This window comes from Protopterus annectens, chromosome 8.part1, assembly GCF_019279795.1.
Source record: "Protopterus annectens isolate FY-2018-M chromosome 8.part1, PAN1.0, whole genome shotgun sequence".
Classification (NCBI taxonomy): domain Eukaryota; kingdom Metazoa; phylum Chordata; order Ceratodontiformes; family Protopteridae; genus Protopterus; species Protopterus annectens.
In genome coordinates this window covers 354,549,502-354,576,238 of record NC_056742.1, presented here as the reverse complement: position 1 = coordinate 354,576,238, position 26,737 = coordinate 354,549,502, and the positions used below count along the sequence as shown (strand labels likewise).

Genomic DNA, 26,737 nt, shown 5'->3' with positions numbered 1-26,737 from the left:
CTTGCCCCTGCTGCAGAATTTTTAGTCTTCAGGAAGGGTTGGTCAGTGTGACAGTGGGTAAAGGGCATTTTCCCTAATCTCCATTGTAGCTCAATCTCATACTAATAAAGACGGTAATATTCAATCAGCTGATATATTATTAGCTGTACCAACTCTGTTACCTGTCAGTGATGGAATGTTATGCTCACACACACACACACACACACACACACACACACACACACACAAAACACACACTTATTTTTAAACTAAATTGATGGTGACATTCCAGCTACATGTAGAATAAAAATAAGGTCTAATTTTAAAGAAATTCAGATTTTCTATGATACTTTATAGTAAAAAGCCAAATGTTGAATATAAGGGGACCTTGTATGTCACTCTTTGTTCTTTTATTATGTTCAGGCAGTTTTTAATTGATATTTGCAGTCTTTACTTTTAGTGACTGGTGATTTCTTCCTTGATGCTGTTGTATCATTTATCCTAATTTCCCAGTTTGAGTGCCTGATGCAGCCTTTCTGCATTTCCTTTTCTGATACCTTGAACAATACTCCTGTGTCTCCCTTCAAAGGGGGGGCGCATCTACAGAGTCCACTGAAATTTCTTTTTAAGATGGAAGTCATTTAGGTCACTCCTTACTTAATTTTGATTGCAGTTCATTAGTATTAGTACTAGTTAGTATTAGTATTAGTATTACTATTAGTATTGCAAACTGCTAGTAATTTAGCATGCTTACAGTTTTTGGGCAATGTTCTGTTACTAAGTAGCTATTTTCACACAATATGTTTAACACGGAAGCGCCAACACCACAACTCAAAAACAATTCACTGAAAATGCCTTTCAAAGAATTATATGATTCTTTCAGTCATTGTTTCTGTCTTGATGCAATTAACACATGGTTTTCTTTCAGTCAATGAGATGGGATTCACTAACGTGGTCATTCTAGAACTGTTTAACAGACTAACAATAATTTTAAACAGTTTTATTGCATGTGACATAATTCATTTGTGTCTGATACAATGTCAATTTAACAATACATCACTATTTAGTTGAAATAGTTTGTTTTTAAATGGTTCCATGATAATTCTTTTTCTGGCTAACCGGGATACTATCTGAATCTTTCATTTTATTTATGTGTTAATTTAGCTTTTATTAACTGAACAAAGCTCACTAGACACAAATACTTGTGTTCAGGGGTGAATCAGGATTGATTGTCTTGCTAGGTGACTCGTTCAGAGTGATACACTTTACAAGTAAAAACTGCAGAAAACAACCTTAGAAATATAAATGAATCTCATTAACATCTGCGTTTTGCCTTAATTACTCACCTATGGGAAATTATAACTGTTTTCATTATCTCTGACATACTTTGCTCAGATGCAATCCATGTTTCTTGTGTAGCCAATTTCATAACCAGGAATTATGATACAGTTCATAAAATGACATCTGGAATCCTAGTTTCCTTACTTCCCTGCTGGCCTTCATAATAGGACCATTATTGTCCAGCTGTAATCTATTAAGCTCAGTAAAGTAGTATTAATAGCTATCGACCTGTTCTGTTTGCACACCACTACATGAAATACTTTAAAAAGCACATTAGCACGTAACACATACAACATTAATAGTGATATTGTTTTGAAACTCACAATAAAACAACACAACATTCCCAAATCCCAGTAGCAGGCAGACTTAAGCCCTAATTTATTAACATGGCTTCATGTTTTCAATGTTGGTCTTCATTTAAAATGTTTCCTGGATAGAGGCTACCTGTGAGATAATGCTTAACACACATCTTAAATGTCATTGATTATATAAGCATACACATCTCTTTTCACATGTCCATCAGCTATCCACACTGGCATGCTGTAATGCAATAAAATGTGTCTGTGACTGCTGTTATTTCTGAGTTGTTTAGATATTACTGGTTTTAAATTAGGTATCAGCCAGGATATACTGCAATGAGAAGGAAGGGGAACCTGTGTTAAATGCTTTAGTGTGTTTTCTCTTACTTAAATGTACTCTTTCTGTCTCTCTGTTTTTCTCTTTCATTGAATGATTATTGCTTCCACTGGAACTCCATTAATGACATCCAGAAATTTGAACTATTTTCAATTACATGTTGTATTACATGTCGCGTGTTGTATGAATTTCTAATAGTAAACGGCATGACAGACACCAAACTATCATGGCCTGAATGTGTCATAAAAGCCACCTAACAGTCAGGATTTGCAGCAAGTAAAATTAAGATACAAAAAATTATATTCATGCATCATTCCTTCCCTGCTGTTTAATCTTTCATTTTTACAAGCACACACACCTCCGGCTTGGGAAGTTGGATTAGATGTCATCTGTTTTCTGCCTTAGGTTTTAAAATTATTGTTCAGATACTGTTTCCTAACAACGCGTCAGTGTAAACATTATATAATCATTAAGCACTGTACAAATAGAGAAGGCAGACAATGTAAGCTGAAAGCTAAGCTCAAGTATCTTATTGAATGTACATGCATTTATTATAAAATTTAGTAAAGGAGTAATCCATAACATTCATTCAGATTTTGCAAAAGTTCAAAAACAGAAAAAAATCACTATCGTCGATTCTCACGTATTCAAAAATGCTTAGAGATATGTATCTACACCATGGGCAGCCCAGAAGACATCCGAAGACTCCATGTTGGATAAATTGGACATTGATTATCGTGTATACCATTCTGTAATATCTTGGTTGGTGAGCTGAGTTAAGCTACAGATCGATGGTTACTCCAGTCTGTATTGATTTATCCCTTATGCGGGGTTCTACCAGGTCTGCACAGTGTCTTTTTTCCATTAATCCAATACAGAGGTAACAATCTCCACAGAAAGAGATTTGTTTAGGTAATGCTGTTTGATTTGCAGAGCTATTTTTTTCATATAAATAATTCATCCCATCAACATATTCAAAATGTTGACATCTTATAATCATCAACGTGATTACTTTGTGTTTTATGTTATTGTGCACACTTCTTTTTAAATATGATGGTTTGCTGTTACAGCGACTATTTCTAAGTATGACTGTGAATAATTAATTGCAGTATTTTACTTTGGTGGTAAACAAATCTGCTGCATTTACTTCTTTATTTATGCTCACCTTTACCACAACCCTTCCTAAATATATACGAGTCCTGTTAGTCTGAACTACTTGAAATGTAGGCTCCAGATGGACTTCTTTTTGCCTATCATGCAGTTACCCCATAAATTACAGAACCATTAGTACTAGAAATTTCCATGAACTGAAATTCATTAAGTTCAGAGTGTGCATGAAATATGAGGAGCATTCTTCTCACTTACAATCTGTCAGGAATATCATTTTATGCCAGGTAATTGAATTTCTGAACAGCAGGCAGACCCTTAAAGAATTAGACTCCTGTCAGGTAGTTGTGGGTTAAGGTACATGATTTGAGTCTTATATTAACTGAGTGTTATTTTTTATTAAAAAAGGTAATAAAAAGTGCAGTTATTTATTTCAATCACACTGCTGATGAATACAAAGTGAATGAATTAGTGATAGTAATTTGTTAACTGAGTAATATCTATTTGGTCATGTTAACTATGTTATAGAGGACACCTGAGAAATTAAACAAAGCTGTAGTTATTGATAATGGAACAGTAACAAGACATTAAGGAACAGTGCACTTTTATTCTTCCTAGATAGTGACCAAAGTGAAGCTCATGGGATCCCAGGTTTCACAATCTATCATCCCCAACATCATAATTATTTTCCGCTTACTAGGCTACAGTGTCAGGTATTGCTGTTAGTTTATATCCCCATTACATCTCATTCCATATCTCCAGAAATATGATTTGTGCCTAATGAACTATGACATTAGTATCATTTACTTATACTTACATACATACATACCACTCCTGATCTTGAATTCTTGACTTTCTTCTTAACAGAAATGCTGAGCATAGAAATATGCATTGCAACTAAAGTAGGATAAAATATTTCCTCACATCCATCTTCTTTCTGGTCCCTAAATAACTCCACTATTTAAGTGGCCTCAAAAAAGTTTTCACTGCTGAAAAAAAAAGTTCCCCTTTCCATAGTGATTTACTCTGTTTAGATGTGTCAGTCGTACAACAGGTAGCACACTTGTTTTTGGTACAGAAGGCTGTAGGTTTAATTCCCACAGCAGGTAGATTGCTGACTCTGCAGTGCAGCATAATGAGGGTGCTGCACCCATATATAAGCTGTCCTTTGGATGAGATGTTAAACTGAGGCCCCATAAACTTGAGTTGGTGGTAGCTCAGCTGGATGTAAAATACCCCACAGCACCTATTGAAAAGAATAGGGAAGTTCCTTGATGCCATGGCCAAATTTCCCATAGTAAAATAAATACCACCCTGAGTCTGCCCGGAAACAAGGCTAATAACCTAGTGAGACTAATGGTCAACAAAGGATAAATAAATATATATAGTTATAGAAGACAGTACAGTGTATTGCATTTAGCACTGCTGCTTCACAATTCTCAGTTTTCCAGTTCATTTCTCAGCCGAGATGTCTGTTGAGCAGAGTCTGCATGTCCTCCTTGTATCTATATTTGCTTTTACCAGGTGCCCCAGTTTCCTTCCGTATTCCAAAAATATGTCATAGGTAAATAATTGGCGATCCTCCAAGTTGGATATTGCTGTGCATGTTTCGTGTGTACATATGTGTGTGCATGTGGGTGTGGATATGGGTGTGTGTGTGTGTATGCGCGTGTGTGGACATGTGTGTGTGTGGATGTGTGTGCGCGCGCGCGGATGTGTGTGTGTGCGCGCGTGTGGATGTGTGTGTGTGTGTGTGTGTGTGTGTGTGTGTGTGTGTATGTGTATGCGTGCGCGTGTGGGTATGGATGTGGATGTGTGTGGATTGTGTGTGCGGGTATGGATGTGTGTGTATGTGTGTGTGTGTGTGTGTGCGTGCACGTGTGCTGTGTGTGCGCTCATGTGGATGTGTGTGTGCATGCACATGGGTGTGGAAGTGTGTGTGTGTGCGTGTGGATGTGTGTGTGTGCGCGCGCACGGATGTGTGTGTGCGCGCGCGTACATGTGGTTGTGCATGTGTGTGTGCGTGCGCACGTACGTGTGGATGTGTGTATGTGTGTGGATGCGTGTGTGTGCGTGCGCGTGGGTGTGGATGTGGATGTGTGTGTGCGTGCGCGCGCACGGGTGTGAATGTGTGTGAGGATGTGGGTGTGTGTGGGTGTGGATATGTGTGTATGTGTGTGTGTGTGTGTGTGCTCGTGCACGTGTGTGGATGTGTGTGTGTGTGTGCGTGTGGATGTGTGTGTGTGTGTGTGTGTGTGTGTGTGTGCACGCACGCACGTGTGGATGTGTGTGTTTGTGTGCGCGCACGCGTGTGGATGTGTGTGTGTTTGTGTGCGCGCGCGTGTGTGGGTGTGCACGCGCATGTGGATGTGTGTGTGTGTGTGTGTGTGTGTGTGCGCGCAGATATGTGTGTGTGTGCGCGCATATGGATGTGTGCGTGCGTGCGCACGTACGTGTGGATATGTGTGTGTGTGTGTGCGCGTGTGTGTGCGCGTGTGGATGTGTGTGTGTGTGTGTTTGTGTGTGTGTGTGTGTGTGTGTGTGTGTGTGTGTGTGTGTGTGTGTGTGTGTGGGGATACATGTGTACATTCTAAGGTGAGTTGGCAGACCATTCATGATTGCATTCTCTTCCTTGTGCTCATTGAGGGTTGGGACTGCCTCTGACTCCTTCACACCCTTTACTGGATTAAGTAGAATATCTGAAAATGAATGAATTTACATTGCTGCTTGTTAATGAACAATAGAGTGTTGTGACTTTTTAATTTTTTTTCTAATTACAATGGGTATTTCCTTCTGATTTGCCTGCTGAGTTTTAAATATCATAGTATTCCCTGTTAACCTTCAGCCCAGCAGATGAAATTCCTTTGTGGTCTGCCTAACTGTTTGTGTATATACATACACACACACACACACAGTATATATATATATATATATATATATATATATATATATATATTTGGCAAAAATTAGGATTTTGCAATAAGCCCCCAGTGGAGGAAATAACTATTTGTTTTACTTGTTTTCTATGCTCTATGAACAGGGTATATGGTGAGGAAAGAAATGTACTTAAAAAAGTTTTTTAAGCATGTCTCAGTGCTTTAAGCTCTAGTCTTGTACCAGAGTGTAACAGTGGCTAATACCAGCCACCACATAGCAATGGCAAGAAACTAAAACAGCTTTAAAAGCTGTTATGCATGTCACTGTCACATAACAATGACTGGCAAAGCAAAGTGTCTAACAACATTAAATGCCACTGAGTCTTAGTTTTTGGCCACTGTGTGGAAGTGCTAAGTGATTTATAGCTATCAGATCCACAAAACAAATCATGCTCCTGCACTTTTTCTGTAACTTGTAGTACATAAAAACAACTAAAGGTCCACCTACTACAAAAAATTATCAGGTCTCTCTCTGATCAAAACTCAGTTGAATTACATGGAACACCAAGATTATACTCCGTAATTAGGAAAAGACAAGCTTGTTTTTTTAAATAAGAAAAATCTTTATTAAATTATCACTTATGATATAGGCAATCATACATTTATATAAATGAAACAAACCATATTGGCATAATCTTAGTTGCAAGCTTTATACATCACAAAGCATATTGCCATAAATTTAGTTGCTAACATTATACATCAGTTATAATCTACCCAATCATTGTCAAATATTGCATAGCTCATTTAAATCCTGCCTTCTTTTAAGCCTCATTCCTCCCCTATATGTAATGTTCTCACAATTCCCATTTTTTCTATGTAATTTGCTCATACCCATTTCTAAAGATCCCAATTCCAGTTGTTTTTTCACTGTTACTATATTCACTACTTTTAGTAAAGTTGGTTTAGACTGTGATTTCTATTTTCTCGAAATTGCTTTCTTGGTAGCCACCATAATTAGAATCAGCAAGGCCTTACTATGTCTGGACAATTTCAATTCTGCAACATAGCTCAGAAAAAATAATTTCCCTGCGGTGGTGGTGCTGCGGTAGCATTGTCGCCTCACAGTTAGACATTGCCCATTTGATTCCCAGTTAGACTGTCTTCTGTGTTGCGACATGTGTGAACGGGCGTTCCTTCATTGAAGGTTGTGCGTTAGGCCCGGCAAGCCAGCATGTAAAACTCTACTGCCAATCATTAGTGGACCGGCGTTCCGCTGTGGCAACCCCTAACCGGGAAAAGCCGAAAGACACAAACAAACACCAATTTGCTCATTCAGTGTCTCTGACAGAGTAGTCTGCAGGGAATCTTTTAGTTTGCCAACTCATTAGACTCCTAGAAAATATGTTCCCAATTACCGTGTTCTTCCCCATACTTCCAACATTTGCTGTCTACATGAGGAAAAATTCTCTGGAGTCTACTTAGGGTATAAAAATACCTTTGTAATCATTTCCAAGCAATAATCCTAAATCTTCTAGATTTTGTTGCATATTTGGGAGACATACATATATACCCTTAATTGTTTCTTTGTGAATTGCTTATCCAAACTCTCTTCCCAATCCTTTTTAACCTCCTCTGATTGATTCACATAGTTATTATGCAATATTTTATATGATCTGCTAATTATTCATTTTAACAGCCACTTTTATTCTAGATTCTACTAAAAACTCTACTAATGCTGGTCTTTTGTTTAGGACCCACCTATTTCTTTCTCTTTGCCTATACTCTGATATCAATCTGTGATAGGGAGGGCAATCTCTAGCCTTCAGTCTAATTAATTTCTTGGCCTTTTCCTATTCTTTTGCCAGTTTCTTCCAATAAGTTCCAGCCCCCTCTTGCCAATTGTCCGTATTCTTAATTGCAGTCATCCCTATTGTCAGAATTTCCTTTCTCCATTCCCTTATTGGCTGTTTATTGTAATTCTCCTTAAAGATCTGCATCTAAAATCCCAGTCTCTCCTTGTTTCTTGAGCTTTCCCCCATTTCATCATCCTCCCTTTCCAGTTTGAAGTATAGGTTTCCTGTTTGTGCTAAGTATAAGAGCCTTAAATGTATAGCTCTGAAATATCCATTCAAATTGAATAATCCCAATCTGTCTTGTTCTATTGGAAGAATCAGCTTATCCCACGTGACTCTTGCTGTCTTTCCCTTCCCAGATAAAATCCTTCAGCTCTTTATTAATTGCTATCCACATCTTCTGGTTGACAAAAATATGCCTGATGTATATAAGACTAAAGAGACTAAAAACATTTTAACTGCTTGAAAAGACAAGCTTGTCAAGTACTTTTCTAACATTAGAAAGGTGTTTGACAAACTTTTGTTAAACATCAGTAAATGCTGTTAAGTTTTAATCTCACACTAGACCTTAACAGCAGCTAGTACTAACCAGCACAGAACAGGGGCAAAAAGCTAGAACAGCTTTAAAAGCTATAAGATACTTGAGATTTTCACACTTTTAAACAAAGTGTGGCAGATCAAAGTGTTGAACAGTTTTAAAGATGTTTGCTCCAGAGAAGGACACTTTGCTTTTGCCCATTGTCTGAGTGACAACACAAAGTATTTCAAAGCTGTAAAACACTCGACATTACTGTAACTCAGTAAGGATTGGGTCTCTCCAATCATAACTCCATTGTTATGTGTTCATGAAGTGGATGTCAGGATTCATCACTCAAATTCCACTTCCCTTTGCTCTTAAGAAGAACTTAATATCCATGTCTCAAGTACATTTATGATCAGAGACCCATTCATCTCTTACACACACACACACACACACACACACACACACACACACACACACACACACACACACACACACAAGCGCACATGCACACACACTCACACATGTTAAAATAGAGAATGTTACACTCCAAAATTGAAAACTAAATTATTTTTCACATCAGCACAATTTGAAATTATAATATGACTTCATACAACACAGCTATGTACTTCTATATGGTCTTGGATGGTTAATGGTACCGGAGTTATTAAGATTTAGTTTTATTTTTTTCTTTTGCAGTATGCATCCTGTTATGGCAATAACAAGCGGGCCTTACAACTTTTAGGGCAAAGCAGTTACTTATCACTCTTTGCCAATCCACCATGTTTGATGGCACAGCGCCAACACCTGGCATACCATGCTCCTGAGATGACACTGAGGCAAATCAGTGAATTGATTCGAGTCTTGCGTCAGCTGAGAAGGCAGGCAAAGGAAGCACAAGCCACCACTGCACAGCGGTATGTAACTAACTAGGAAATGAAGTCTGTAAATTGGGAAAAAAATGCTGCAAAGTTGAACAGAATTTTAACTTTTATAATCCAGTCATCATAAGAAGTATCCAACAGTTCTTTAAATAGAGTAAATTAAATGACTTTATCCAACATCTGTAAATGTTTTCAAAACAGGGTACTTGGAACTTATATGCATTTGGGATTAATCTCTTCTCATGCTTTACTGCTTAGGCTTTGGTATAGAAACATTTAAATGTTTCAGGAATCATTTGTTCCACTTGATCATTGCCCTAGCATGATGTATTTTTCCCCTTGGAAATTACTTTAAGATACTTTTGATATGACAGGAATACAAATGGTTTTGAAAGGGTCTATATTGAATGAGCGAACGCTTAAAAAAAGCTAACGCTGATTCATCAACCCTATTTCAGCGAAAATCCCAAACACCTGGAACAGGGAATTTTTTCTCTGGGAAAAAAATAGCTGGGCCGGTTTCGGGAGTTTGCCATTTCCTCCACTGTGGTGCGATCTCAGAGTTGGTATATTTAAGCAGGGGGTGTGGGGGCGAAGCCCCCCACATTAAACACTGTTTTAATTTTTTTTTTTTTTTTTTTTGGAAAAGCTATTTTTTTCCTGGGAAAAAAAATTGCTCTTCTGAGTGTTTGGCATTTTCAGCATTTGCTGAACTAGGGTCGATGAATAAGCATTTGCTTATTTACTATAGACCTTTTGAAAGGCAGGACTAAATCTTTCAGATCTTAAATACCCAATTAAATTAAAGTTATTAAATTATTCTAATTAGTTTAATTTGTGTAATATCTCTCAACTCTCTCTAGATTAACAGCAGTAGATATAAAATAGGGGGAAACACTAGACACCAGGAAGCATACTAAATATTACTAAACTCACTTAAAAAGGTAATAGAACAACAGATTTTGCAGTACAAATGATATGTACAAGGGGACACTAGACACCAGGGACAGTCTTAGAAAATACCTTAAACCACTTACAAAATGAATAGAATATAGGTATGGAGCAGAATACAAAAAGTGTGATGTTCTAATGTCTGGCATTTTTGGCTGATTGTAATGATCAGTAACATACTGAGGCCATGGTCAAGACTTCCAGACAAAACCGGGGGGGGTGGGGATTAAATGACACCAGGAATCTTTCTACATATAGAAAGGTTAACCCAATAATAACAGTAGTATTATTATGAGTTTGAGACACAGATGCCAAAAAATTCACCTTGAGAGTGAAGCTTGAGAGCTAGATTTTGGCATCCATGTTGACAGCAAATAATAATTGGTTAGGATCTGTGAGACATGATCTTAACTCTTTTTAGTGCATGGAGTTTTACCTGTTCCATGCACTACCAGTTACAAAAAAAATTTGAAATATTTTGCTGGCTTTGAAAGCTAGTAAGGTACTTAACAAGTTCTGCTGCATAGACATCAAGTACATATAACGGCAGCAAAAAGTCAGGGACCATTTTTAAGTACTGCTGTAATTTAAATAAGTTACTTATAGACTGACATTAGTAAACTTCCATGGGCATACGAGGCAACATATTCAGTTACAGTTGAGAATGAACAAAAGTACCTTTGATTTACAGTAAACTCTAGCAATACATACAGGGTTTGTAACAATTGTAAGGCACCTCTGAAAGAACTGTTATGCTTGGGTCTGGAACTAATGAAGTGCTTTACAGCTTTATCTTTTTTCTGATTTTAGAATTTAATGACAGCACTCCTTGCACTACATTACTGTAATCCACTTAATAAGTTAATACAGCAACAAGTCTTGCATCTGGACACATTTACTGGGCACTAAGAAGAGCAAAACTCTAATATTAGTCTGTCATTATTTTTAAACATCTTTATTAAATTATCACTTAAGACATAGGCAAACATGCATTAACAGAAAAGAAAACAAACCAAACAGACATTTCTTCCATTTACTTGAATTATACATCAAATATCTTTTCTTTTTTTTGTAATTATCATCATTCCAGCATTAAACAAATTGCTAAATTCTTGCATTCCCTTACACCTCACTCCTCCTGATCAATATTCTGCATGTATCGTTCTCACAATTTCCATTTATTTCTATGTGATTTGCTCCATCCCTTTTCTAAAGATCCCTCTTTCAGTTCTTTTATCTCTTTTATAATGTCCAGTACTTTAGACACAGTTGGTTTAGACTTTGATTTCTTGCCACCCAACAGAATTAAACTTAATAGGGCCTTACTATGTCTTGACAAAGTCATATCCTTAATTACAGCCATGTGCTCACCCAATATTTCTGACAGAGTACTCTGGAAGAGATTTTTTAAATCTGCCATTTCATTACACCTCCAAAACATATGTTCCTAGTTACCTATTTCTTCCTCATCACACCTCCAACATTTGCTATCTACCTGAGGAAAATTTCAATAAAGTCTGCTTGGGGTTTACAAATACCAATGCAAACATTTCCAAGCAAAGATCTTAAACCTTCTGGACTTTCTTGCATACTTGGGAGCCATACATATGTCTTCTCATTGTTCTCTTGTAAGTTGCATTTCTGGTCTCTCTTCCCAATTTTTTCTAACCTCCTCTGATTGATTGTTACAATTATCATGCAATATTGCATATGTTGTAGTAATTATCCCTTTTTAAGCAGCAGCTTATGCTCTAGATTCAAATAAAAATCTCATCAGAGCAGGTCTTTCACTTAAAATTATCCTGTCCTTTCCTCTTTGCCTATACTCTCCTATCAATTTCTGGTAGTCCAAACATCTTCTTGGTCATATCCCACTCAGCTACTTTTCACTCAATAGTTATTTGTTCTCAATACCCTGGCTCCTTTTCCAGTTTTCTCCAGTTAATTCCATTGTCCTCTTACTAATTTTCTCTAACCCTACTTGCAGTCATCCTTACTGGCAAAATCTCCTTTCTCCCTTCTTGTCTTAGCTTAGTTTTTAGAAAACTTCCTGCTACATTATGAATATAGTACTTTGGATGGCTGTTATTATTCTGATTAAGGATCTGCATTCAGAATTCCACTCTCTAAGGGTGATCAGTCACAGCATGAAGTTATGGGAAAGTGTAGTGGAAGCTAGGTTAAGAAGGGAGGTGATGATTAGTGATCAGCAGTATGGTTTCATGTCAGGAAAGAGCACTACAGATGCAATGTTTGCTCTGAGAGTGTTGATGGAGAAGTACAGAGAAGGGATTTGCATTGTGTCTTTGTGGACTTGGAGAAAGCATATGACAGGGTGCCTAGAGAGGAGTTGAGGTATTGTATGAGGAAGTTGGGAGTGTCAGAGAAGTATGTAAGAGTGGTACAGGATATATACTAGGGTAGTGTGACAGCGGTGAGGACTACGGTGGGAGTGATGGATGCTTTTAAGGTGGAGGTGGGATTACATCAAGGATCAGCTCTGAGCCCTTTCTTATTTGCAATGGTGATGGGCAGGTTGACAGACGAGATCAGACAGGAGTCCCTGTAGACTATGATGTTTGCAGATGACATTGTGAACTGTAATGAGAGTAGGGAAGAGGTGGAGGAGACCCTGGAGAGGTGGAGATATGCTCTAGAGAGAAGAAGAATGAAGGTCAGCAGGACTAAGACAAAATATGTGTGTGTGAATGGAGGGAGGATAGAAGAATGGTGAAGATGCAGGGAGTAGAGGTGGTGAAGGTGGATGAGTTTAAATACTTGGGATCAACAGTTCAGAGTAATGGTGAGTGTGGAGGAGAGGTGAAGAAGAGAGTACAGGCAGGATGGAGTGGGTGGAGAAGAGTGTCAGGAGTGATTTGTGACAGACGAGTATCAGTAAGAGTAAAAGGGAAGGTCTACAAGAGGGTAGTGAGACCAGCTATGTTATATGGTTTGGAGACAGTGGCATTGACAAAAAGGCAGGAGTCAGATCTTGACGTGGCAGAGTTGAAGATGTTAAGATTTGCACTGGGTGTGATGTGGATGGACAGGATTAGGAATAAGTATATTAGAGGGTCAGCCCAGGTTGGAAGGTTTGGAGACAAAGCCAGAGAGGCAAGATTACGTTGGTTTGGACATGTGCTGAGGAGGGATGCAGAGTATATTGGGAAAAAGATGCTAAGGATGAAGCTGCCAGGTAACAGGAAAAGAGGAAGACCTAAAATAAGGTTTATGGATGTGGTGAGAGAGGACATGCAGGTGGTTGGTGTGACAGAGCAAGATGCAGAGGACAGGAAGAAATGGGAGTAGTTCCTCTCTGACGACCCCTAATGGGAGCAGCCGAAAGAAGAAGAAGAAGAAGATTCAGAATTCCACTTTTTCTTTATTTCTTGAACTTACTCCTTGCTTCATCATAATCCTTTTTTATTTTGATTTATAACCTTTTGTTTGTGTTATGCATATGAGCTTTAACTGTGTAGTTCTAACATATCCTATAAATTAGGTATTTCTAAATCATCTTGTTCTACTGGAAGGATCATATTCTCCCAGTTAACTTCTTCCCCCATATAAATTCCTTTAACTTGTCATTAATTATTGTCCACAACTTCTACACTGGCTGATAAAAATATGCTTAACCTGTATATAAAATTAAAAGGCCTAAAACATTTTCACTGCTTGTATCTTCTACTCCATATCCATAAACAAGAGCTTCCAGTTTCTCATTCTTTGTATTATCTTTTGTTTTGTCTCTTCCCACTTATTCTTCATTCCCATAACAGAAGAATTTTAATCCATACTCCTAAATACTTCATCTTATTATTTCCCTATAAATATGGATATTGCTAACCAATTCATGTGTGGGTACATAATTTGCAGCTCTAGCCTTTGTTTTATCTTTATTAATTCAATATCCCAAAAAGACTTGAAGCTGTCTGAAAATGTTCTACAACACTGAAATGTCATTCTGGTTTTACCAGGTGCAAAATATCATTTGCAAATAAAGCCAATTTTTCTTGATTACCATTACAATTATATTCTTGCATTTCTGAGTCCCTTAGTTTCCTTGACAAAGGCTCTAAACAGAAACCAAATAACAAAGGGGAAAAAGGACATCCCTGCCTGGTTTCTTTCATGAAAACCAACTTATCAGAGAGAAAAACAAGAGAAGAACATGTAGTTGCCAAAGGTGTAAAAGGTACGAATAAAATTGCGTAAAACAACCAAGCACCACCATGGATAAAAATGTCCTTTAATGAGCCACACTTTAAAAACTTCAAAGGAATGAAGTAATAAGAAAATGAGCAAAATTAATAAAATAAAGTCCCCTAATTTTCCAGTAAGATAAGTGCTTTCGGAACTCTCCTTCATCAGATCGTAATGATGAGTACAGGGAACAAGATTAATAAAGTTACATGTAATAAAACAAAAGAGTAAAAATGAGCCAACTCATTCTATTGCAACCAATTGAGTAGAAACCAATTGGAACTATTGGGAAACACAAACCTTCTTTTTCAGCCAATAATAGGTCTTCTGTTATTTAGTATAGGGCGCAAGGGAACCATCGCATTTAAGCCTGGAGGTCTATCTGCTCTCAGGTTGATGATCCATTTAATCTCATTCTTTTCTGTTGCATTTGCAACATCTCCTTGTCTCATTCCAGTATGGGTTACTTCCAGGACTTTGAAATAAAATCTGTGAGAATGAAATTGTGTAATATGAGTTGCAAGACAATTCTTAATGTCTCGATTGTGAACATCACGCAAATGCCTTAAAACTCTGTTTTTAAAGCACTGATCAGTTTTACCTACATAGTAGGCAGGACAGATTGAACATGTAGCCAAGAAAACCACATGGGGAGAAGTACAGTCAGCTTGGCAAGAAAACTTATAACACACTTTACTAACTGGATGCGTAAATGTGTTACTGGTGTCAATGCTATTGCAGGCTGAACATTTACCGCATTGAAAAGTTCCTTTCTTCTGCCTAATTAAATTGTTTTTCACGCCATCCTTCATGTATAACAAACGTTTCAAATTCTTTTTATTTTTGTAGCTAAAATGGGGATTTTTACCTACAATTTCACGAATTTTAACATCTTGGGTTAGGACTGGCCAAAAATTCTTGATGATGTCTCGTATTTCCTGACAGTCATTCTTGAATGTTAAGTTGAAACTCAAGGTGTTTTTGTTATTGACTTTTGACCTTGTATACGAAGCATTACTAGTTCTCCTTATTAAGGGAGCTTCTTCTCTTTGCCTTAGAGTAGCTATCACATCAGATTGCAGAATTGTATCTTTTTTAGAATACCCTCTTTCTATAAGATTGCATTGTAGAAACAAAACTTCTTTTTCATAATCTGACTCGGTACAAAGTCTGAATTGTATTACAATATTGTAAAATATTGTATGAGTAGATGATATGCGACAGAGTATAGCTGGAGTTTTTTAAGGCGGTCAGCGTAGGGCATCTGCTTTAGGCCTGTGATTCTTTTAGTGAGGTATTTTTGCGGCCTTTCCAGTTGTTGCGAATGTCTTGAGAGGTACATACCAAATGGGGTGTTGTATTCTATAATGGGTCTAATGAGGGATGAGTACAGTGGGACAATGATCTCCTTTTTTCTGGATGAAAAGCCCTTAGTGATGAGGTGTGCCACATAGAAGGATTTCCTGACTGTTGTGACGATGTGGTTATTGAAGGTGAGACCACTGTCCACCTGTTTCCCTAAGTCTCATCACTTTTGGTGTTTGGTGTACTGCCACCTATGTGGTAATTCACAGGTACATTTTTTTCCCAAAGGGGATAACTATACATTTCTTGGCATTGAGCTTGAGCCCATGGCTCTGGCACCAAGCATCTGTTTCAGTAAGGCTGTTTTGTAGAGTATTCACATCATGTGGGGATTCAATAATGGTTCCCAGTTTGCAGTCATCTGCGAACATTGTTAGTCAAGAGTCCCTTAGTGTTGGCCTGTACTTCAGAAAAGTAGATGCCAAACAAGAGAGGTCCCAGGACTGAACCCTGAGGTACTCCACTTGTCACATGTCTGGAGCTGGCTTTGGAGTCAGCTAATTTTACATTGTGGGTTCTGTCAGTAAGCCATTTGGCAACCCATCAAGTGACGTAGGGATTAATGCCCAGCCTAGTAAGTTTATCAATGATTCCAGAGTGGGGGATGGTGTCAAAGGCCTTGGCGAGGTCCAGATAGGCTGTGTGGACTGCCTTACCCTCACCTACAGCTCTATAGACTGATTTGAAGAAGTCAATCAGGATCAGGAGACACAATCGGCCCTTCACAAACCCAAATTGGGTGGGGTCCAGTGTTTGAAGGTTGCCAATGTCTTTGTTTATAAGTTCCATGTTAATACATTCCATGGCCTTGCAGATCAGGCTCATCAGACTGATGGGGCAGTAGTTCCTGGGATCCAAGGTGGATCCCCCCTTGTGGAGTGGGATAACTGTAGCTGTGCGCCACTCAGTGGGCATGAAGTCTGAGGTGAGGGTATGATTAAACATGACACTTAGGTGAGGTGCCAGTTCATTTTGTAGTTCATGTTGTACACAGCCTGGGATGTCATCTGGTCCCATGGATGCTGTATTCTTAGCTTTGGAGAGTGCGTTTTTTACCTGTGTGGCTGTCATTACCAGAATTTGGCAATCTTCCGGTATTGAGATGGGCCATTTAGGGGGGTGAGAGGGGGGTGAAGTTGGCACTGAATCAATCTGCCAGGATATTGGCAATATTCTTGGGATCAGTATATTTAATGCCATTCTTTTGTAGCTCAGAGCAGATCTGAGCATTTCCATTTAGATTCTTGACATAGTTATAGAATGCCTTGTGGTTGACTTTGGAATCTTTGGCAATTTTATTTTCGTAATTAGCTTTGGAGGATTTTATGAGGGATCTCAGCTTCTTACTGAGGCTGGTAAGGGAGTTTTTTGCATCCTGGGATTTTCCTCTTTTCTGCAACAGTTTCTTCCTTCTGTTGTAAAGCTTCTTTATGGCAGGGGGCCACCAGATTGGCTTCCTTTTTTTATGGAGGAGAGCATCTTGGTTCTATTTGGGATAGCATGATTCATGCATGAATGGATGTGCTCGTACAGTTCCTTAGTATAGGACTCAGCAGTTGAACTTTCAGTTCACGTCTGCATGGGTGTCATGAAGTTTGTCACTTCTGACTTGAGTAGCATGAAGTTGGCTTTGGAGAAGTTTTTTATGGAGGTTTCCGTACTGGGGGGTGGGGGTGAAACTGGAAAACTAGGGGACTTTATTTTATTTCATTTTGCTCAGAAGTTTTTAAAGTGTGGCTCATTAAAGGACTTTTTTATCCGTGGTGGTGCTTGCTTGTTTTACACAACTTATCAGAAAGGAACACTCATACTTTAATTCTTGCCTCCGATCCTTCATATATTCTCCTAATTTACCTTATTATTGTATAGGGAATGCAAATGCTTCCATTGCCCCACTCATAAAATCTCAACCTACTATGTCAAATGCTTTCTCTTCATCAAAAGACATCAATAAAAGCTGTATTTTCTTACATTCTGCTTCCCTCTGGATCATCATTGTTTTGTTAATGTTGTCAAATGTTTGCTTGTCCTCTACAAAACCACATTGATTCGTAGCTATCAATTTTGGCAACACATTTGCCATTCTTTTAGGTAGTATAGACATAACCAATTTATAATCATGGTTCAAAGGTCTGTATGAATCTGGATCTGATGGAGCTTTACCGTCCTTAGGTAAAACAGCCACCGGCTTTGATGCCTTCTGAAGTTCCTTGCAAATGAAAGGAAGTTGTAATCTTAATAATCTTGAAAGAAGGAACAGATCCTTTATGCTCAATCTCATACACACCATGCTCTGTGATGAATCAAGACTACAAAATATTGTTAGTGTCCAGGATGGCCCTTTTAGTACCAAAGCTGGTTGGACTTAATAAGATTTTCTAATAGAAAGACTAATATCTGATTATGTCTGTGGTGGAGAAGGGCTATGGACTTTAACTTCCACTCTACTTCCATCAATATTTGAGTGTAATGGAACTTGTTGTGTTGTGGTTGAATCCCATCACTGCTTTTAATATGCAAAGAAGAATTAGCCTTAAAGATATATAGTAGACATACACTACTGACTTTAGTAATCATCAACATCTGCCATAAGCAAATAAGCCATACATTGTACAGCTACAGATCAGAGTTATAGTTGTTGGTTCCCAGGGTATTATCCACCTCTGACTGAGTTAATTTCTTTCTGCTAAAATCTTACAAACAGTAGTTAATATTGACAAACACTGTTTTACTAACATAATGACATACTATTTTCCAGAAAAGGATGTAAATAGAAACTCTCCAGAAAAAAAAAACTTCCTTCTTACCAATTTTACGGGTGCTACCACAAGCCAAATTACATTGGTAAATCAATAACATACATTACTGTTTATCCTTAAAATAAGAAATTTCTTTTTGAATGGTAGCAATAACTTGAGTAGTAACACCTTGAAAGGCAGGTGCCCACCATGACAAGCAACACATTGAAGGGCAGATGCTCATAGTTACTTTTACCAGTAAAAATGCATAAGCCCTTAATCTCATAAGTAAAACATCAGGCACAAGACTTCAAAGTTAAATAATAAAATTGTTACTGAAATAAATAAGCTAAAGTATTTTCTTTTCAAATAAATATGCAAAGTATTCAGAAATTGCACAAGGAATTGAAAGTAAAAAACTTAAAAATAATAATATTAATGTTTGTGTGTGCATATATATAGGTTTATATTACTTTATCAAGTTTTTGAAACTTAAAATTCATATGATCGAGATGCTGTGTTCGAGTTTCTGAAAATGTGAAAGGAAAAAAAGAGAAATCTACATTTTTGCAAGGGGTCAAACCGACCTGCACCTCCAAACACCCTGCAGATCATATGTACCAGCTCTAAGATGGCACTGTAGTGGGGAAAAGGGTAGGTTTCCCGATCCCCACTGTTCAGCGATTTCTATACAAATACTTTGTTGGGGAATTTATCCTTTTCCCCACTGTAGTATGAATCCAGAACTGGTGTATATAATTTACAGAGGGTGTGGGGGGTCTGAGGGGGTTGCTCTCCTGCAAAAACATGTTATTTTTGTCTTTTGGTCTCGACCATATGAATTTTGATCATCATCACATAAGCAAAAGAGCATTGAAAACTTCATATTTACTACAGCAAAAGTAAAAAAAAAACACAAAAATGTTTTTTTTTTTTTTTGCAGGGGGCAAGCCCCCCCCCCCTTTGCACCCCCTATGTGGAGGGCACTTCTGATAATTACATATACTATATCCAAGATTGTTCTATAGTGGAGAAAGCGCAAATTCCCCAATCTCCTTTCTTTGCAATCTTGCACAGTAGAAAAGCCAGCAGTGTGCAATCAGCTGATTTTCATTCAGCTATACTAGCTTTTTTATGTGCGATGATTACACGATTCAGCCAAATCAGTGGTGCCCATATCTATCTGTCTGTCTTTCTATCTATCTGTCTCCATGTATATATAAAACATCTAAACTAGAATCTGCTACTGGCTAGAAGATACACTGTGCCCTTGTTATCTCTGTTTTTTTAAGTCCAAAATAGAATTCAAACAGTCCTTGTATACTCCAGCAGGCAGATTACAATAATTCCTTTAAATGATTTCTGTAACTCTTTGAGTTTACACTCTATTTATAATTCCCCAAACAGGATTTACTGTGGCTTTAGTCTAAATTTGGACAATAACTTCCTGTTTTCACAGTTACATGTCTAAGAAGGACCTGAGGGGGTTGGGAGAGGTGTAGTTATGACTGTGTGCACTTGTGTGCATGGTAAGCTACACTGGTATGTACCTTTGCATCGTGTTATTAAAACTGTAATTTCGTCAGTGTTATTCATATAATGGTGATGCGGTTGCTCAGTCATTTACTGTTCCTTGGGTGCCAGGCTGCAGTGTTGCACACAGTATACAGCCACATTTGTACCCTATAAATCCATGTCGAAATTGTGCAGATTAGTCTGTGATTCATAGGCTTGTGAGTCATGGTCTATACTGTAGATCCCCATTTGTATACCTCCACATACGCATGTGTATGTTGTTACTTTGTTGTGCATCTGGACCTCTTTATGAATCTTGCATGGCTCTCATATATGGTTGAAGCCATGTACTAGCCCCTGCATGCCTGTGCACAGTATCAATGTATCTTGGCCATTGTCCTCAACAAACAGTAATCATTTTTTTTTTACTTTTTGACCCCCCCCCCCCACACACACACACACACACACACACACACACTGCCTGTCAACCATCAGACCTTTTCTCTGTCAATCAGCCTATTTATTATGTAGTGGGTGAAAACTGACTGGGAATGTCATTATCCAGGCAGCCTTCAGGAGTGCTTTAAAAGTTTTTCATTTTTTTTACACCATCCCTTACCTCACATTTATCCAGTGAGATGCTAGAGATGGGAGAGGTGTAATGGGCACTGTCCCCAGAGGATAAGCCCCAAACTTCTGCAGATATATGCTCTAAGTACCCCTGTCATACTCCTGTGGCATGAGTGGTGCTCTCTGTGGTCTACACTAGGGAGAATGCACTGTTCTATGTGCCTCTCAGTGTGTACTACCCCCCTCCCCAGGATAGGCAGGTGGGCCATATTCCTTTACTACTCCCTCTCACAACCTGTCTCCTCCAGTGCAGGGGCTGCTAATCAAACCCTGTCACCTGCATTACAGTCAGGGTTCTGTCCCTCTGCACATAGCCAGAAAACAGTGATAATGTATGTATATTTTCATTTATTTCATACCTTTAATTAGAATATCATAAAATACAGGAAACAACTTTGCCTTATCTTATTTGGTAAATATATTTTTTACTGATATAGCCACACTCAAGAAGTCATAATTATTTTTCAGTCCATATGCCTTGCCCAGTGGATCCCCTGACAGCACGTCTATTCCTCCTCTTGTGAGGCTAGAACCTTGCCCATTCATTCCTTGGGCAGGGCAGCAGCAGCACTATCTGAGCAGGGAAAGAGCCTAATGAGCACCTACACTCCCTTGGCGGTGAATGTCAGTTGTGAGGGAGTGGACCAATTTGCTGGTCATATGGACTCCTCTCCATACCTCTCAACTGTCTAGAATGTTGCAAAACATCCCTGATTTTTCCTCATATTTTTTTCCCAGTCTTTCATACAATTTTTAGTTTTCTGGCAAATCAGTGAGAATTTCAGTCAGCAAATAATGACAGACATTAGAATCTCATAATTCTTATTGTTCATAAAATGCATGCTGATGCAAAACCCACTGCTTCATTAGTTTTTTAACAGAATTAGAATAATACTTAACAATTGTCCATGATATTGCACCTTTGTTGTACCCATTATTTTTGGTTTTGTCCAGATCTCTTTAACAAAGAAGTGACAGATATGCTAACCTTCCCCTGCCTATCAGCCTGCCATTAGCTGTTGTGAACTCCACATTTGCTGATCACAGGGAGTGTATACACAGTACCCATGCATGCCGTCTCCCTATGTATCTCACTGTTATACAGTGTATGCATGCTAGTCTCATTGCTGCAAGAAATATTCTTGTATTCCTGCAGATGTCTTCAATGCAGCAAGCTGTACTTCCTCCCTTCCCCCAAGACGGGTGAGCCAGCAGGGGCCAATCACTCCCATCCACCCCACCTGGTCCCTCCAGCTGCTGTGCTACTAACAGCATTGGGTTGTCTGGGATATAGTCATGGCTTTTTCACACTGTGCCTTAGCTGGGCTCCATAAAATGGGACTGGGCTAAGCATTCAAAGATTTTCCCAAACAAATTAATAAATAAGTATAGAAATGCATTGTTTTTTTTTTGGACTTGAAACTAAGACATCTTTACATTGTCTAATTCTTTTACTGCACAAATGTTTATTGCTTGCTTTCATGGTGGCATGGTAGTGCTTCACTTAGTGTTGCTGCCTTATGCCACTCGATTGTCTGGTTCATTTCCTTGCTGGATTATTTCTGCAGAAAATCTGTAATGACATGGTTCTTCTCTCAGGTATCTGGGTTCCACCCACATCCAAATGGCATGCTTACTGCTGAAATGACAATTATAGAATGTTTGTAGAAGAAAATTCACAGTTTTCTTAATGTGCAGACCTATAGAGAATCTGAAGCCCTGACAAGTGCAAAATGTTGATAGGGCACGACAGCTTTTCAGAAGCATATTAGCTAATAATATGGTATATGTATATTATATGGATTCACTAGACAATCTCAAAATACTGAAATATCGAATTTCAGTATTTCGAGTCTGAATAGTCGAACACCCACATATCCTAACACGCAAAACCATGAATAGCACAATCTTAACATATGCACACACACACACACACACACACACACACACACACACACACACACACACACACACACACACACACACACACACACACCTACCTAACTACACTAAAACAAACAAAACAACACACACAAACACAACATAACACACACACACACCTAACTTACCTATAAGCAGGGGAGCAAGCCCCCATGCACCCCCCCCACCCCCTTACTTGTATATGCTAACTCCGAGGTTGCACCAAACACACAAAAAAACCCACTACACAGACACACGCACTAACATCCCTAGCCAATACCCTTACACAAACACCACTTACCTAAAATCCCAGATATATCCACAAACTGCACCACACATCACGAACGCGACACCACGATAGCGGATTCGACATTTCCGCAGTCAGCATAGTGCAGTTTTGCTTAACTGCACTTTCATGTATTCAGTCTCGAAGTACTGAAATTAGACATTTCAGTACTTTGAGATTCTGTAGTGGTTCCATATTATATATATGGTATTATATATAATATATTTTATATATATATATATATATATATATATATATATATATAGGTTTACTTCAGAAAACTGAAAAAAAAAATAAATAAATACTTGAGTCCCAAAAGACTGAAAATTCAAAATACTGAATGATGAAATTTGCCCCTTCTCCAGTGTTATGCAATCTTGCAGTTACTATATATAGTTAGCAGAAGGTGTGGGGTCCAGGGGACTTGCCTTCCTGCATTAAAAATGTTTTCAGTGTTTTGAATTTTCAGTCTTTTGAGATTCATTCTTTTGGTCATTCATATAATTATAGGTTCATAGGTTGGTACTATGCTATCGGCCCTAGGGCCTATACAAGCCTAGCCATAACAATTCACTGGATATTTCTTCCCACAATATTTACTTCCCTGGATCCCTGTCAAGCAGGGCGACTGACATGATCCCCGGGGTGAATTTCCTATCTCCCATTCAGTCATCAAGGTTCCTTTTGAAGAGGGCCAAGGAGGCACTCTGCTTGACATGTATGAGCAGTCTATTCCAGAGTATGGGGAGTCTCTGGGTCAAGAACCTATCCCTCCAGCATGTTTTGCTCATTGTGATGACAAGGTTTAGATCCCTGGAGCATGTGGCTCTGAGGGATTGGGATTTCTTTAAGTGGAGCATGTCCAACAGCTCAGGGTTTGACATGGCCTTGTATGTTAAGCAGAGATCACCTCTGAGTAGACGATATTCCACAGAGTATAGCTGGAGTTTTTTTTAGACTTAATTAATATATATATATATATATATATATATATATATATATATATATATATATATATATATATATATATATATATATATATATATATATATATATATATATATATATATATTGCACAAATATACTGTAATTAAAATATATTGCAGATACCTGATGGATCCATATTTATGGCATTGAGCTGTTGCATTGTTATCTTTGAACAATCCATCCTGCAGAAGTGGGTAGGTTGAAGGTCAGCAGTTCAAAAGGAAGAAGGACATTACTGAATAGTTTTAGAACAGACTCTGGCACAACAGTATGTGTCAAAAAATAATGAATTATAGAGCTGGATTATTATTCAGAAACAATAGAACTACATGAGCCTGATCTTGCCTTTTCTCCTTTTCTTGTATTATAGGACAAATGCGACACATTCACGTGACACTGCCCACTCCATGCAAAGTTGTATCTCATGTTTCCGGCGACGACGAAGTTCCAATGTAAAGTATGTTGGATGACAAATGCCACTGGATACTGGGCAGAGGAGTTCTCCTGTCAGATCCTTCAGCTCACCGAAGAGAAGGAGAGAAAACTTATGAATTTCCACCATTGTGTGGTCACTTTCTGCTGTGCAGGGCCTCACTTCTGTGCTCAGTATTTGGACTCCCTCATTTTGGGACATGTCAGATTAGTTGTGGACTATAAAAAAGCATCACACCTCAAAGCATCCGCTGTTGTTATTTGCACATGATTGTTGTTTGTAAATTGCAGCAATGTACTGGTTGAATGATTTAGTTTACAGAGTAGAGCTTGTGTGTAGACTCAGGGTTAATTACACTATTGAATACATCCAAGAATAACCTCAAGGAGTTTTATTTTCACATGTAACATCTTCATTAACTTTCCTTACTCCTTCCCCACTATCCAAATCTTATCTCATGTATATCTCCTTGTATTTCATTGTCTCTTTCGACACTTTTGAACCTCATTCTCTCTCTCTCTTGCCATTTCTTCACCTCCCACAAAAAATGCTCCCAACTCCCCTGGTGTTTTTTAATTCCCAGCTATATTAATGGTCTGTAACTTTTCTATGCCACTTTGTTTTCATCTGCCTTCTCCTTGCATGCTATAGGTTGATCACACTAGGTAAGGTAATATATTGTGATTTGCAGTGTCCTGTAGCCTGTGGATTGTAAAACACACTTTAAATAGCCAGTATCAGTTATGAACTAGTATTAGGGCTTAAGGTTTATTCTAAAGTGTCTAAGCCATAGTTGTTCATATGTACAGTATCTGTGAAATTTCCAATATTGTTGTCTTGTTATTAATATATTCATTTACTCTTTGAATCACCATGTATTTGCTGTCTTTTTTTCTCTCATTACTTTGTAAATTTATTAATAAAAGTTAAGCACTGAAATAGTTTGCTATTGGGCAGTAATTAGAAGCAAGTAAAAGGATTACATTTTTAGTGTTATACCAGACGGATGATACCTCAGTTATTTTTTCTATGGGACCTTACCCCATTTGCTATCAGCTGCCTGTTATGCACACTGGTCATACTTTTCAGTCTCAGTGATAAAGTCATCCTTGGTAGCATAACCTTCTTAATCTCTTTACTCAGGAATCACCAACAAATGTACAAATCAGGGTCTTTTTACAAAGTTTGTATTTTGCATTTAGAATATTAATATGCTAGTGGATTTGCTTTAAGATGCACTTGCAGAAACTATAATGTCTGCCATCACTTAGTGACTATAGTTCTCATCATTTTGTTATTAAAAATAACACATCTTGCAAGGGTCATGGCAATTTTTTGGCAAAATTTGAGGCAAAACTCAAGAATGGCCCTGAAAAAAATAAGGGACAGTTAAGAACAGTGCTTGGTAGGCTCTGCACTATTGAAGGGTTACATTTTCACTGCATGTCCTTGGGAGGCTGAAATTTCCTTCCTCTTTCAGGGATTATTATTTATGTGTTTTATTTTTTGTTAGATGGGAGGGTATTTGTCTTAAGCTAATCATATTCACACATACTCTTGAGAAAAAGGCCAAAGCGATTAAGCATAACTATGTAATTTTAAAACTATTAATAATGTCTGAATGCTAATGCATAGATTAATACAGTTTGAATCAAAAAGATTAGAAAGCACAAAACTTGAATCAGAAAGATTCAAATGAAAACAAAAACTCCCCGGGATTCATGAAGCTCGGCGCAAGGCCGGCGTAAGGCCTGCGCCGGCGGTGCATGGAATATCCGGCGCAGTAGCGCCATATACATATTAATGAGAGTGCACCGGAATCACAGACACGCGTAGTGTATGCGTGGCGAGCCCAGGTAGGATGCGTCTGGAGGCGTGTCTAAGCCGGCATGAGGTGAGCAACCTAATGTGCTGACAGCCACGGTCCGCCCACAATAGTAATGGCAGCAGCCAGGTCCCGTGCAGAATGAAACGCACGTACAGTACGCAACATAGTCCCCGTTCCAAATTAACGGAGAAGCAAATAGAAGCCACCAAGGCATAAGTGTACCCGTCAAGGAGCAAAGGATACGCATAAGACTGTCTCCCTACCGCTAATCACAGTCAGTGATTACACGCAGAGAAGGTGTACAGCCGCATGTCAGCGCCGCACCGACATAGGAGCAGCGACTAAGGTCACCACCTGTCCCACTTTGTTTGGGGCAGTCTCTCCATGGACAGTTGTGTCCCGAAAAAACGTATTAGAAATGGCTGATGTGCTACGATTGTAGGACACAGTGATATCCCGTATGTAATGTAATGGTAGCATGAATTGGTTATTTCTGTAACAGAAATACCGAAATGACACAATAAACAGAATAAGCAAGGAAATTGCCACAATAATAAGCAAATTATTTAGGCAAACAAGTGAATCTCTATGCTATATAGTGACCGTTTGTATGTGTCGGCCTGTAAAGGCAGATGTGAGTCCCGGAAATATCCCAGATCGAAAATGGAAAAGGTGGAAACCCCCG

General features: G+C 38.4%; 1 protein-coding gene across 1 annotated transcript in view; it reads left to right on the top strand.

The window, feature by feature from the left end:
• LOC122810355 (zinc finger protein 585A-like) overlaps positions 1-25,207 on the top strand; it is a 534,209-nt gene extending 509,002 nt beyond the window's left edge. The window contains exons 6-7 of the transcript XR_006366088.1: positions 9,012-9,229; positions 24,162-25,207. The gene's annotated coding sequence lies outside the window, so the exon portion shown is untranslated. The remainder of the gene's footprint in view (positions 1-9,011; positions 9,230-24,161) is intronic.
• Positions 25,208-26,737: the final 1,530 nt, after the last annotated feature.